Source organism: Camarhynchus parvulus, chromosome 5 (assembly GCF_901933205.1).
Source record: "Camarhynchus parvulus chromosome 5, STF_HiC, whole genome shotgun sequence".
In the NCBI taxonomy this organism is placed as follows: domain Eukaryota; kingdom Metazoa; phylum Chordata; class Aves; order Passeriformes; family Thraupidae; genus Camarhynchus; species Camarhynchus parvulus.
Genome location: NC_044575.1, coordinates 36,209,130 through 36,221,860, shown reverse-complemented (window position 1 = coordinate 36,221,860; position 12,731 = coordinate 36,209,130).

The window sequence follows — 12,731 nt, the reverse complement described above, 5'->3', positions numbered from 1 at the left end:
TATGTAGACACGTGCATGGCATCCACTGCAAGTTTGTGTGTGAGAGGTCCCTGGCCACGTGGTGCTGCTCAGGAGTGTCTGGCTGTGAGCCAGGAAGCTGTTTTGCACCATGATGGTGCTGACACAGTTTGGGACCTGTCTGTCCCTCACCATGCTGGCAGGCTTTGCAGGAGCCCTGGCATTGCAGCAGTCTGGTGGTACCTTACCCGTTTCAGCATCTGTGGAAGGGCAGAAGGCAGCTGCCAGCCTCCTCCAGGCAGTGTTTCCTTGCCAGGGACTGCACTAGTGCCTTGGTGAGTCTCAGCTTGCTGGGTCAGGGGAGTCCAGGCTGGCAAGATATTGCTTCCCAGGACCCTGAAATGCTCCTGCACCTGATGCCTTTGCCTGCAATGCTCTGCCTGTTCCCTGCCTGCCCAGTTCCCATTGGCTCTACAGACTTCTGGCTGCACAGACACTCAGATCTGGCTCCTGCAGCACGTTCCAGCTGAGCTCAAGCTTATGCTTACTCAGCTCAAGCTATCAGCAGTATCAATTATTACCCAGTGCTAGGGCAGTTCAGAAACCTTCCCTTCACAGTGCCCATGTCTGCACTGGGGATCAACAGGTGAGTGTTGGGGCTGGAAGGGTTGGGTCTGTGTGGGTTGCCCTGGTGCCAGTGAGTTTGCACATCATTTAATTTAGAAATTATTGACATAAATGATGTTGATTGTCAGGTTTAGTGGGGTACCCAGAGTTGAGCAAGTGGGGACAATGAGCATCTTTGCTGGAAGAATGAATCTTGTAGATCAAAGTCAAACTGCAAGAGTGAGCCATGGCATGGTTGTTGCTTGTGCACCATGCAAGACTACAGTTAGAATTCCCTGCATTTGTTCACCTGCAATTTTAAAACATACTTGCAGTGGAGAAACCTGCACAGTGGTAGCCATCTAACTTGTCTGCAAGCAGCTGGTCAACATTTTCTGTTATGGTTGTGGCTGCACATTGAAAAAAAATATCTTCTGCCAGTATTTAAGATGAAATTGCTGCACAGGGCTTCTCACTGATGCCTGAGGAATGTGAAATTTTCCTATTATAAATGTCTCAGGATATAAAACAATGTAATCTTGAAAAGAATTTAGTATGAGTCCTGGACAGAAAATAGTACCAATGCCATTCAAACCTTTTATTTTTATTTTCTGCAATAATTAATTGCACATACCAGAGCCTACACTTGTCCTTTTCAGTATCAGAAGAAAGACTATGAGAAAAGTTCAATAAATCAAACATGGAAGTGTTGCCACCAAGTGGCACAAACTGTATTAGGCAATGGCTCATAACTTCTAGATCACAGCGATGTATCTGAGATGCCCTGATGTTTTACAGAAAGATTCGTTTCTCCTTTGTTTACCTATATTTTTTTCTCTGTGTGTGTGATTTATTTTACTTCCCATGGTGTTAAATGATGATGCTTGCACCCATCTCCACAGAGTCACACAATATATGACTTGCCTCTTTCAGCTTCTTCTGGAGCTGCAGGCAGTGGAGAGGCAAACAGGAAGAGCCTTCTGGGTGTATGGGGCTTTTCTGGCAGTCTTCATTGCAGTCCCCTGTCTTGTTGGGATGTGGCATAGCCCTCCCTCCTCAGCCTCACACGGGAGCAGAGAGAGAGGCCTGCAGCAGAATATGTCCCCCAGGTCTTGGAGACTGGCTGAGGAATTTCCCAGCCCTCCCCTGACATTTCTAGTGTAACTCATCCTGAGGAACTTGGGCACTTTTGAAATCATGTGCAGATTTACACGACTTTTTAATGATGCTATGTGCGTGCTCAGGTGTTTTGTTTTTCAGCTAAAGTATTTAGTACGTTGTACTTCAGCCACATATTTTTCATTACTGTGCAGGAACTGAATAATGTCCTTTTCTTCCCTGTTGTTTAGAAAGCCTAGATTATTTAAAATAAAGAAAAAAAGAAAAAAAAAGAGAAGAAACTTTTTCTGGAAACTAGACTGAGGTGCTTCTTTGCTATTTATGTTGTGAGGCACACATTGTTATTGAGAGATGTCTCTGCCATGGAAACAGGGCTCCCAAGAGCCACCTGGGGCACAAGGCAGCAAAAGGGGGGTGATGCAGACACTTGTGCACATGCACACACAGATCCCATCTCTGGACAGGCATATTTCAATCCCAGCACGTGCTGGGGGTGCAGAGGGTCTGCAGGTCTCATACCCTTCTGTTCCCTGTGCAACGTGGCCTCTGGCACCTGCAGACTGACCAGCTGAACGGTCCTTTCTGCTGGTGGGTGGGAAGATGAGGGTGGTGCAGGAGTGTGGAGAACTGAAAATTGTGATGGGCCCTCAGATAGAGAGTTGTGATAGTGCAGTGCTGGACTGGCTGCTTGGATTAGTCAAACATCTGGAACAGGTGCCCAACAGAAAAAAAAAACAGGTAAAAAAGATACCTTTTCAAAGCTGACATATTTTCTCAGCTTTTTTTCTCAACAACCTCTATCTTTCTCTCTGTCAGGTGTTTCTTAGAGTGCAGATCTGAAGTACTCCTCTTTTTTTTTTTTTAAACATTGTCAGTGTTGTCACCATTATCTTCGGACCAAGCAAATGATGGCAAAAGGCAGAATCAGTCACCCAGCTCCTTTTATCCCCAGGTGTAGTCTTAGTTAACTACAAATCACAGTAGAGGAGTTAATGCAGTTGATCCCCTGAAAGGAACCACTAGAAGAGAATTGGTAAGTGTGTGTTGTTGAAACTTAACAGGAGAAAAGGTCTCAAAATATTTTGCTGCATGATTTCCAAAGCTCTTACAAGTGTGAGTACATTTCAATTTTATTTTTTGGCATTATAAATTAATTAAAGAATTAAAATAAATGCAAAAGGTGATGTTTACTTTAATAACACCTAGCATTGTTACCCAGAGGGAAAGGATTAAAATTAGGTTCCTAGCTATACAAAATATGTCTTAACAGAAGCAGAGGGATTTGCCTAAAATGACTTCTCTTTTAGTCTGTTATGCAGAGTAAGTTTAATGTGATTATTTTTGAATAGCTAATTATTTTCCAATATGATGTCTCCTCTTTAGACATCACAATTGCATATAGTTATTCCACTTATTTTTACTACTGCTCCTTTAATGAACAATTAATATATATAAATAAGCAGACAATTTGATATAATAAATTTACTAGAAGATGAAGTAATTATTTTGGAATTATAGCAAAGTTAGGTTTTCTTTCTTTTCCTGTGAAGTTTTGCAGATGGAAGAGGCCAAATCTTAAGACAGAATTTGTACATGGCTATAGCTGTTGTATATCTATATGCACCTATATTTGTAAACAAAAAATATATATTTTTTCTTCCCCTCTGTTGAATTCTTTCTCTTACTGAAGAGAGAAAAGTAAATAGAAACTATCATAAGACCATGTGAAAATGAAACACAAAGGAGTCACTGGACAAGTATGACTTCAACTATAATTCTGTTCATCAACAAAGAACAGTTTTAAGCAAGGTATTTGACAACTAGACAACTCTTTAGAACCTTTTCATTAATATTTTACGAAGTCCAGGAAGCTTTCTAGTTGTTTCTACTTTTGCTTATAGATACAGTGCCTATACTGCAGTTGTTAAATCTCTAGTCAATCTCTGTATCTTGTTGAAAAAAATAGAAACAAAACAGAATAAAAGAAAACCAAAAAGCTCAGGTATATTTTTTTTTGAGCAGAGTGTGCATATTTTGGTGATCAAAACAGTAGGCCAAATATTATAGAGCTATAGTGGGGTGAGAAGAAATTTGGAGGCAATTTGCCCAAATTAAAATGATCATGAACAATGCACTAACAGCACATGTCCTGCTTTTTTTCAAGGCAGTAGGTGACAGATGTGGCATGCAGCATGCCAAGGGCCAGGATGATCATCTTTGGACCCAGTCCTGCTGATCCTGTGTGCATCTGGAAGCAGATGCATTCAATCCTTCAGGGACGAGGGAGTGAATGATTGGGTTTGCAACTACTGACTTGCATGGCAACTGAATTAGGTACATGGTCTTCCAGATCAACCTGTCCAGATAACTGGAGGTCAAAGAATCAAAACCATTTAGGTTGGAAAAGACCTCTAAGGTCACTGAGTTCAACCAGCACCGCTGTGTTTGCCACTAAACCATGTCTGTGGTTTGCTTGTCTTACTGGACTACAAATGAGAATTAAACCTTGATAATGACCTCTGAAGAGCAGCAAAGAGAAAGAGTTTCTGACCCTGAATGTTTAATGTAATTTATTTGTTTTGCAGCTGTTTTTGAAGGAAGGGGGAAAATTATCATGGGGCATTAAAGCTCAAATACCTAAACTTTCCTTCTTTTTGGTGCGTAAGAAAAGTCTTAAGCATTTAAGTAATTGAGCTATATGGCTAATCTTCTTTCAGCACTGAACTTCAAATTAGGTAAAAATATATTAAAGGATTATAAACTAATTGTCATATTAGAACTCCAGGGCATGAAAGTCAACACAGAAGACCTTTCCAGAGACTACTCCTGCACACTCAGTGAACAGGTACATTGGAGAAGCCTGTTCCCACACATGTGATTTCTCCGCTATGGCATCTTGCCTGCCATGTCCCCAGGGTAACACACAGAGGAGAGGAGAGGATGCTGTCACAGAGGGATGCTGCAAGTTTTCAAAGGTATGTCCAGCGCTTGTGGTTGGAGGAAACAACAAAGATGGTGAAGGGCCTTGGAGGGAAACCACATGAGAGTGGCTGAGGTCACTTGGTCTGTTCAGCCTGGAGAAAGGGAGACTGAGGGGACACCTCAATGCTGTTACAGCCTCCTCATGAGGGGAAGAGGAGTGGCACTGATCTCTTCTCTGTGATGGACATGAGGGAATGGCCTGAGTTGCATCAGGGGAGAGTTAGGTTGGATACTAGGAAAAAGGTTCTTCCCCAGAGGGTGATTGAGCCCTGGAACAGGCTCCTCAGGCAAGTGGTCACAGCACGAAGCCTAGCAGAATTTGAGAGGCACTCTGAGGCACATGGTGTGACTCTTAGCGATGTTCTTGTGCAGGGCCAGGATTTGGACTTGATGATTCTCGTAAGTCCCTTCCAACTCAGCATATTCTGTAATTCTGTGCTTCTGTGACATCCTTACATTACTAAGCATTTTTTTTCCCTAATTCCCTCATATTAATTTCTTTAGGGAATATCCCATTTTGAAGACCCCTCCCCAAAGAAAGTTTTCTTTTTCTTACTATCTCTACTATCTCTTTGTGCATGATCTAAGAAACATCTTTGGGGTTTGCTACTAATTGTGTTAATGGTGTCACAGGGCTGCTTCTCCAGAAATAGCTACTGGCATGAGCAGAGCTTGTAATTTTCCAGATGCAATGTTTCCTCACTTTGTGTGGAAAAACCCCAGAAAAACAAAACAGCACTTGTGAAGAGCAAATGTAGCTGCAGTTCACTGTAGCCTTTCAGTGCAGAGTCATGAAAACCCTCCCAGACCACACATAAGGCTCTGCTGTAAACGGAGGCCTTTCCACTCACACGCCATTGCTGCCATAGGTGTCTTTTGTCCCCCCTGTCCGCCTCCCTGCCAGCCCATGTCCATGTGGAGCAGGGCTGGGAGCCACCACAAGGCTGTGGCTCTGGACTGGGCAGTGGAATGGGGCCACTTGTGTTGGTGACATGTATGACTCTGTGTTTTTCCTCAGAGATAATTTTGACATTGCAAAGGCTATCAATAGAACACCCAGAGCAGAAAAGTACAGGAAGGAAGAGTAAACCTCTAATAAATTATATCTTAAAAGGATCTGAGTAGAGGGAGGAAAAATGTACCTCCAACAACAAGAAAGTTTAAAAGAAGCTTGTATTGAATATTATAAATTCACATGAGAAAAAGGTCTTCTCTCAGTGTGGAAAGACACAAAGGTTTCAGTACTTTATGCTTAAGTAGGGTAAAGGTCAAGACTCCTTTTGCCATACCGTGGTTAAAAAATCATGCAGTTAAAATGGTATTAAATGGGACTCCTGGTTTCTCGTAGCCACAGATTTAAGAGCAATTGTTTCTCATTTAGCTTGTCCAAAGTTTTATCCGGCAAGAACCTGGCATTGCACTAAGCAAAAAATATTGTGTAACTTAGAACAAAATACATCAATCTCATCCCTGTTGCTGCCCTGTTGCTTTGCACATGATCTGTGAGAGAAACTTGCTTGTCTGTTGGTTTTGCTGGTGGACTGTGGAGAAAGCAACCTGAATTTGAATGGAAGGTGCTGTAACAGGAAGGTGCCATAGCAAAATTGTGTTTTCCAGCCTCCAGCCCAGTGCTGCAAAGCTCTCCTATGAACATCACACTGAAGTGTGCTTTCACTCATGTTGAGTGGAGGGTGTACCCAGTAAATAGAGGGAATCAGTGGGTAAAGCCTGCCAGGATTGCAAATACTGCTCCTATAGACAGTACGTAGTGGAAGTGGGCTACCACGTAGTAGGTGTTGTGTAGGGCAATGTCTAGTGAGGAGTTTGCTAGGACAATTCCTGTTAGTCCTCTGATGGTGAATAGGAAGATGAATCCTAGGGCTCATAGTATTGGGGGGTCTCATTTGATTGTACCTCCGTGGAGAGTGGCTAATCAGCTGAATACTTTGATGCCTGTTGCTACCCTGTTGCTTTGCACATGATCTGTGAGAGAAACCTGCTTGTCTGTGGGTTTTGCTGGTGGACTGTGGAGAAAGGAACCTGAATTTGAATGGAAGGTGCTGTAACAGGAAGGTGCCATAGCAAAATTGTGTTTTCCAGCCTCCAGCCCAGTGCTGCAAAGCTCTCCTTCTTCCCTTTCTAGTAAATATGATGAAAAAAAGACATGCAATGTAAGTTTGCATGCACACAGAGTGAAGGATCATGAGGTTTTTACAGACAAATTTGAAGATGAATTAGTCTTTGAGATACTGTCTGTTTAAGGATTATATTGTTAATAACCTAAATTTGACACACATTTTTTCCCCCCTTCAGTCACTACCTGCAAAGCCTCTCTGAAAATTATCTCTTATGAAGCAGTGTCATTAATAGCTTCCTGCAAGGTTTCTTTTAGAAGTGGCAGAAAGGTAAATAAAAATGAATTAATACAGCATTTTGGGTTTGTAGGCAAAATATGCAAATATCTTACTGACAAAGCCTTAGTAGCATTAAAGGCTTTCAGATCCTATCCTCAGGGGCTCTGCTTGTGGAATCAGAAGCCTTTAGGCAACCTTTAACTTAGTTTACATGTAATACATTCTCTTTCTCCCTCTCCCATTCCCCCCTAATGTCCTCTTGGACCAATTCCCTTTGGTGCAGTTTCCAGCTTCACAGTTCATGAATTTTATTTGCAATCACTAAATAAACCCATTATCAAGTTTTGTATTCTCATCATATATCGTTATTCCTCATAAACCATTTCACTGTATGGGTCAGCTTCACTGAGCACGTGCCACTCACCTTTATAGCTCAGCAGAGGGCTGTCAGGTACATGGATGGGATGTGCTTGAAGATCTAATCAGATTTCAGTTGTAATGAACAATTATGAATAAGACTGTGCTACCATTCATCGTTATTATCATTATTTTTAACACTATGGTACTGTTTTGAGTTAGTGATCAGCACTTAAACGCTTTTTGAGCCCTGGTCTAGGACATATTCTCACAATATGGAGCAGAGGTTCCCAGGCCCACCCATATCATCAATGAAATGTTATTTCTGACATACAACATGACAGAATTTATCAGCTGTTTGAGACAACTAAAGAAAAGCTTCTTCCTTGCTCCTTACAAGGCCGTCAACTTCCCACTGTGGCAAATTATCAAGTAACTAATTTTGAGAACCAGTGACCCACCATGATAAGCCCCTCCTGATAGCTTATGCAGATTTCTTTGGGCAGCATTAGTTTGGGCATGGCATGGAAAGGCAAGCCATCCTTGTGGTGATCTTGGACAGTTACTGATTTGTGCCTTGAATTTTATCTGTCAGCCCAGACAGAGTATTAAATGCTGGTGTCACATGCAGTTATCAAATGATAGTATTACAAGGTCAACTGACAAATAATATTCTAACATAAAGAGTCCAAATTGCCTACTTTGCTAACCTCTGACAGTGTGGAATCTTGTGCACAAATGGAAAAATGAGTCTATCAGTGACCAAAATGGGTAGAAGCAAGCAGAGAGGGTCATAAGTTGGAAGCGAACATTCCCAGCTGAGTGCACTTTCACAAGCACAGGAAAATCCAGCAAGTACTTTGAACTTATCCTTGTACCACTACCATCACTACTGGGAGATAGCAAAAGTGATACTTTTACTACAGTACACCACATTACTGATGCTAATACAACTGCTAACAGCAGCAGCATCATTACTCAGCGGTGCTACTAAGAAGTATCACAACATACTTTTAGGGAATTACAAGTAATTGTTTTGTTAGATTCATTTGTTTATCACTCTCTTGAATGTTTTGTCATCCTCTGGCCCTGACCAAAATAGATGGGGCGAAGATATTTTGAGCCTTCTCAAAGAAGGCACTTTAGATTTCCCACTTTTTAGGGGTATGTGTTGACTACAGGGAGATAGATATCTTTCCCTCTGTAGTCTCTGTAAGAAAGGAAGGTTTGTGCTCATGGTCAAAGCAAAGGTCTAGAATATTGTAGTGGCTTAATTCAGTTTCAAAAAAACTCTTGTCTGCATTGGAACCTGAATTTAAGTGATGGAAATAAATGCATGACTAGGTGACAAAGTCCTGTGTCTCACTGCAGCATCATGTAGCCAAAGTGGTGCATGTTTGAGGAAATTCACACCTCAGCCTTTAAAGTAATGAAAGAGTTTTTGAGTTTTGTATCCTTCTCTTTAAACTTGGCACTAAGCCAATGTTGAAGTTAATATTTATGAAGTTTGGAAAAATTGTTTTCAGGGTAAGATTTCTGGTAATATGAATTTTCATATTTTAAGCAACCTGATTTTAACTTTAATGGCCCAAAGTGTATTTAGCAATTTTGTGCTGTGCTCACACCCATGCAAGTCAGTGTATCCCTGACAGTGCGAGCCAGGAGTGATGTATGCAAGGCAGGACTGTGGTGGAGCTCCATGTCCTGTGCTGCCCAGCTGTGACTCTGCCACTCAGTGCTCTGACTGGCGTGAGTCCCTGCTCATCATGGGGAGCCAGATCCCTCTTGGTGTATGGGGATGTTTGAGCTGTGATACAGAGAAGCAGAGAAGACAAATGTCCTGCAGATTATGATGAAGTTAAAGGATATCTCCTATCTCAAATGTCAGTTCCACCCTCTTCTCTCATGGATGCTTTCTCTGAAGTGCTCTGGGGATTCCTGTAAGTACAACTCATCTGCTGCAGGGTAACATAGAGAAAACACAATAATGAAAAGGTACTTTTGATCCTTTACAAAACTTCACTATTTGCTCACAAAAATATGCCAGAAATCATAGGCAGAACCTTACAGTCATGATAAATTATTTTGCTGCTGGTTTTGTTTACATTTTTGGTTCACTTTTTGTTGTTCCTAATTTGTCTATGATTTAACTCTACAAATTTTGCATATATAGAGCAGACTTCTCATTAGTTTCAGCAAGGTCACTGTTTCAATGGGGTTTTACCATCAGAAGGGAGGGTTACCATCATCTGATCTCTCACCCATGACCAGATTTGTTTAGAAAAGCATTGTTATAATTTCTGCTGCAAGTTATATAACTTGCTGGTCTGATATCTTGTCTAAGATCTATACTTATTCAACAGCTGATTCTTTAAAGATATTAGGTAATTTGCATTGCATATATAAGTTTACATGATGCACTTGATATTAAACCATGTTTCTTTGACTGTGGAACTCCATGTAGCTGTGATGCATCTTATGCCAATGACAAGACTATGTTTTACCTGCAGATACCAGACTACCAGACACTGGGAACATGAGAACTCTAGCAACATGTTTTGGTTTTTTTGTTTTTTTTTTTTTTTTGTTTTTTTTTTTTTTTTTTTTTTGTTTTGGTTTTTTTTTGTTTTGTTTTGTTTTGTTTTGTTTTGTTTTTTTGCCTTTCTGCTTTAATATTTGCATAAGAACTACGTGATAGTCTTTCTCTTCAGAACTCTTTCATCATAAAGCACATGAGCAATCTTCTCTTCCAAACAGGGAAGACGTGCTCCAACTATTTCTTTATACTCTTATAACCCTTATCTTTAAGTTATGCTTCTCTGTATTGACCTAGTGTGTCTGCAAGTTATTTTTCTGAGCATGTCTGTACTGATTGTTAGAGGGCCAAGGCCTTGAACACAAGCCAAACTGTTTTGGGGGGGGGCTTTTCCTTTGTTTCAGTGGATGTTTGCCAGAATATCTAAGTCCTGCAGCAGCACTGGCTGTGCTGAACTCTCCCAAAGAGACATCTCTCCCACCATACCCGGACTACCACATTTCTGATTTGAAGGGACAAGGGAACGAAATGTGTATGTATTGGGCATAAGAAATAAGCCTCCACAGGGTGTAGATTAGAAGGCTCAGTTTGTGCACTTTGGGTGCCCTGTGAGGCAGAAGGCCAAAGGTTACTTTCCTGAGGGATGTCTTTGACTTCCTCTGGATCTCAGTGTGCTTGATGCATATGTTGTCAAACAAGCTCAAGACAGACTGTTGGGATGGATTTGCCTTCTCCTCCCCTACTAAAGAGACCACTACTATGCTTACACCATTGAGGGAGGTATTTCCAGTCACTGAGGTAGAAAAGCTGGCAAAACACCTAATTTATACCTAAACTGCTCCCAGGATTCACTGCTAAGAGCCTCTTTCCTCATCCTGCTTGTGTGGGCTGCCAACTTCATACCCCAGCAAGCAAGCAAGGGAGCATGGTGCAGTTCACATGGCTGTAGCCCCTGACCTAACCTCTTGCTGAGGAAAAACCTGCTTTTCTGGCATTAGTCAGTAGCGATGTGTATTTAGAGTAGACACATGTTTAATGGGAAGAAAGGACCCACATCTTAATGGGATATCAGGAACATTGTTGCAGTTGACATAGCATCCACGCTCTCCAGCCAAGGTGGGAGATTGGCCAAGGTGGGAGATTCTCTTGGCATCCTTTGGCTGCATTTGTACAGAAAGCAGCATCCATGCTGCCTTTTGACATACATCTTGGGCAATGCAGATACAGCTCTCTCAGAAGCTGAGGGACAACATTCTGTTGAAAATGAGGGTTTTGCAATGCCTTTGTGATTTTGACTTAAGCACAGATGAATAAAAGCAGAACCAGTTCTCATCCTCGGTGATCACATTCACTTCTGCAATAGAAACAGGCTAGGCAAATGCAGATAAAAGCTTTTTTTCTCTCCAGGGGAGTTTTGGTTGAGACCCTGGGGAGGGATCTGGCCACTAATAAGTTACTGGCAAACCATCAGACCTGGCACAGCTAACTTCAGTGTATAAGTGATTCCCATCTCTCATCTCCACATGAAGCAACCTTAGGTTGCATTTATATAACAGGCCCCCTTTGAGTCTGTGTCCTGATTTAATATCAATCTAATATAGATTGGTTAGAGGTAGTCAGCATGGATTTACAAAAAGGAGGTCATGCTTAACAATCTTGATTCATTTCTCTGAGGAAGTGGCAATGAAAGTGGACAGTGATGAAGAAGGAGACATAATTTACTTGGACTTGTAAAGGCTCTCGATACAGTGCCACATAACAGATTAATTTATAAGGTTAGCAAGTATGGGATTGATACTAAAATACTCAATTGGATATAAAATTGGCTTGGTAACAAGACCCATGGAATGGCAGTAATGGTTATAGATCATGCTGGGGAAGTGCTATGCACCTGGGCTGTGTGTTTGAAGACATTCTAAAGATAATAAGGATGGGCAAAGCCAAAAACAAAGGTGGTGGAAAAAAGAGGAAAAATGCTGGTAAAAAGAACACCTGAAGGCAGGCTACAATCTCATGAGAAGCAAATGATCGTGCCAACATGCAACTCGAAATTTCAGGTAATTTTTAGTGAAGAAAATTTTCTAGGAACTGAAGGGGCCCAAGTCAGGCACGTAAGCTGCAGGTCTTGTAGCAAGGCAAAAGTATACAGAGCAGCAAGGATCTTCCCTTTTAAATAGGAGAAAGGGCAAAACTTACAGCTTTTTCGAGGTGCCAATGAGCAATAAATAGGAAGCATGTTCTCAGAAACTGATCTTATCTTGAAAAGTCAAAGATCCCTTGGTCCTTGCTGCAAGGATGAATCATAGCATTTAGGTTGTGTTTTCAGCTCAAAGAAATCTTTGGAAAATACTGACTCTTTCCATTTTCTATGGATTTCCTGAGATGAAATAATTTTTTGTCGCTACCCTGCAAGATGCTACCTTACATGCTGTAATAAAGCAGACAAGTGGGTAGAAGAAAGAAATGAAGTGCAAGAAAGTGATAGAGGACACTAAGAGACCTCAGAAATTCACAGTACTGAACAGAATTGCAAACTGGTTTCAGTGAATACTCACCTCCTTACAGTGTAAACTTTCCCATCTCCTGGATGATATTAAGAGAGTCTGGGAAAGCTGTACTGGTGACACTGATGTGCCACCACTTACCACTGCTGTCAGTTCAAGAAAATACAAGCTTTGGTGTCCAGCAGCGTTTCCACCATGGCTTTTATATAAAAAACCCAGGCTTCCAGGCTCACTCCCACAGATCATGGGTGAGAAGGCAATCTTTGTAGGCCTGCCTATGCCTTTGCCTCACTCCTCACCTGTTTTAAAGGTAGG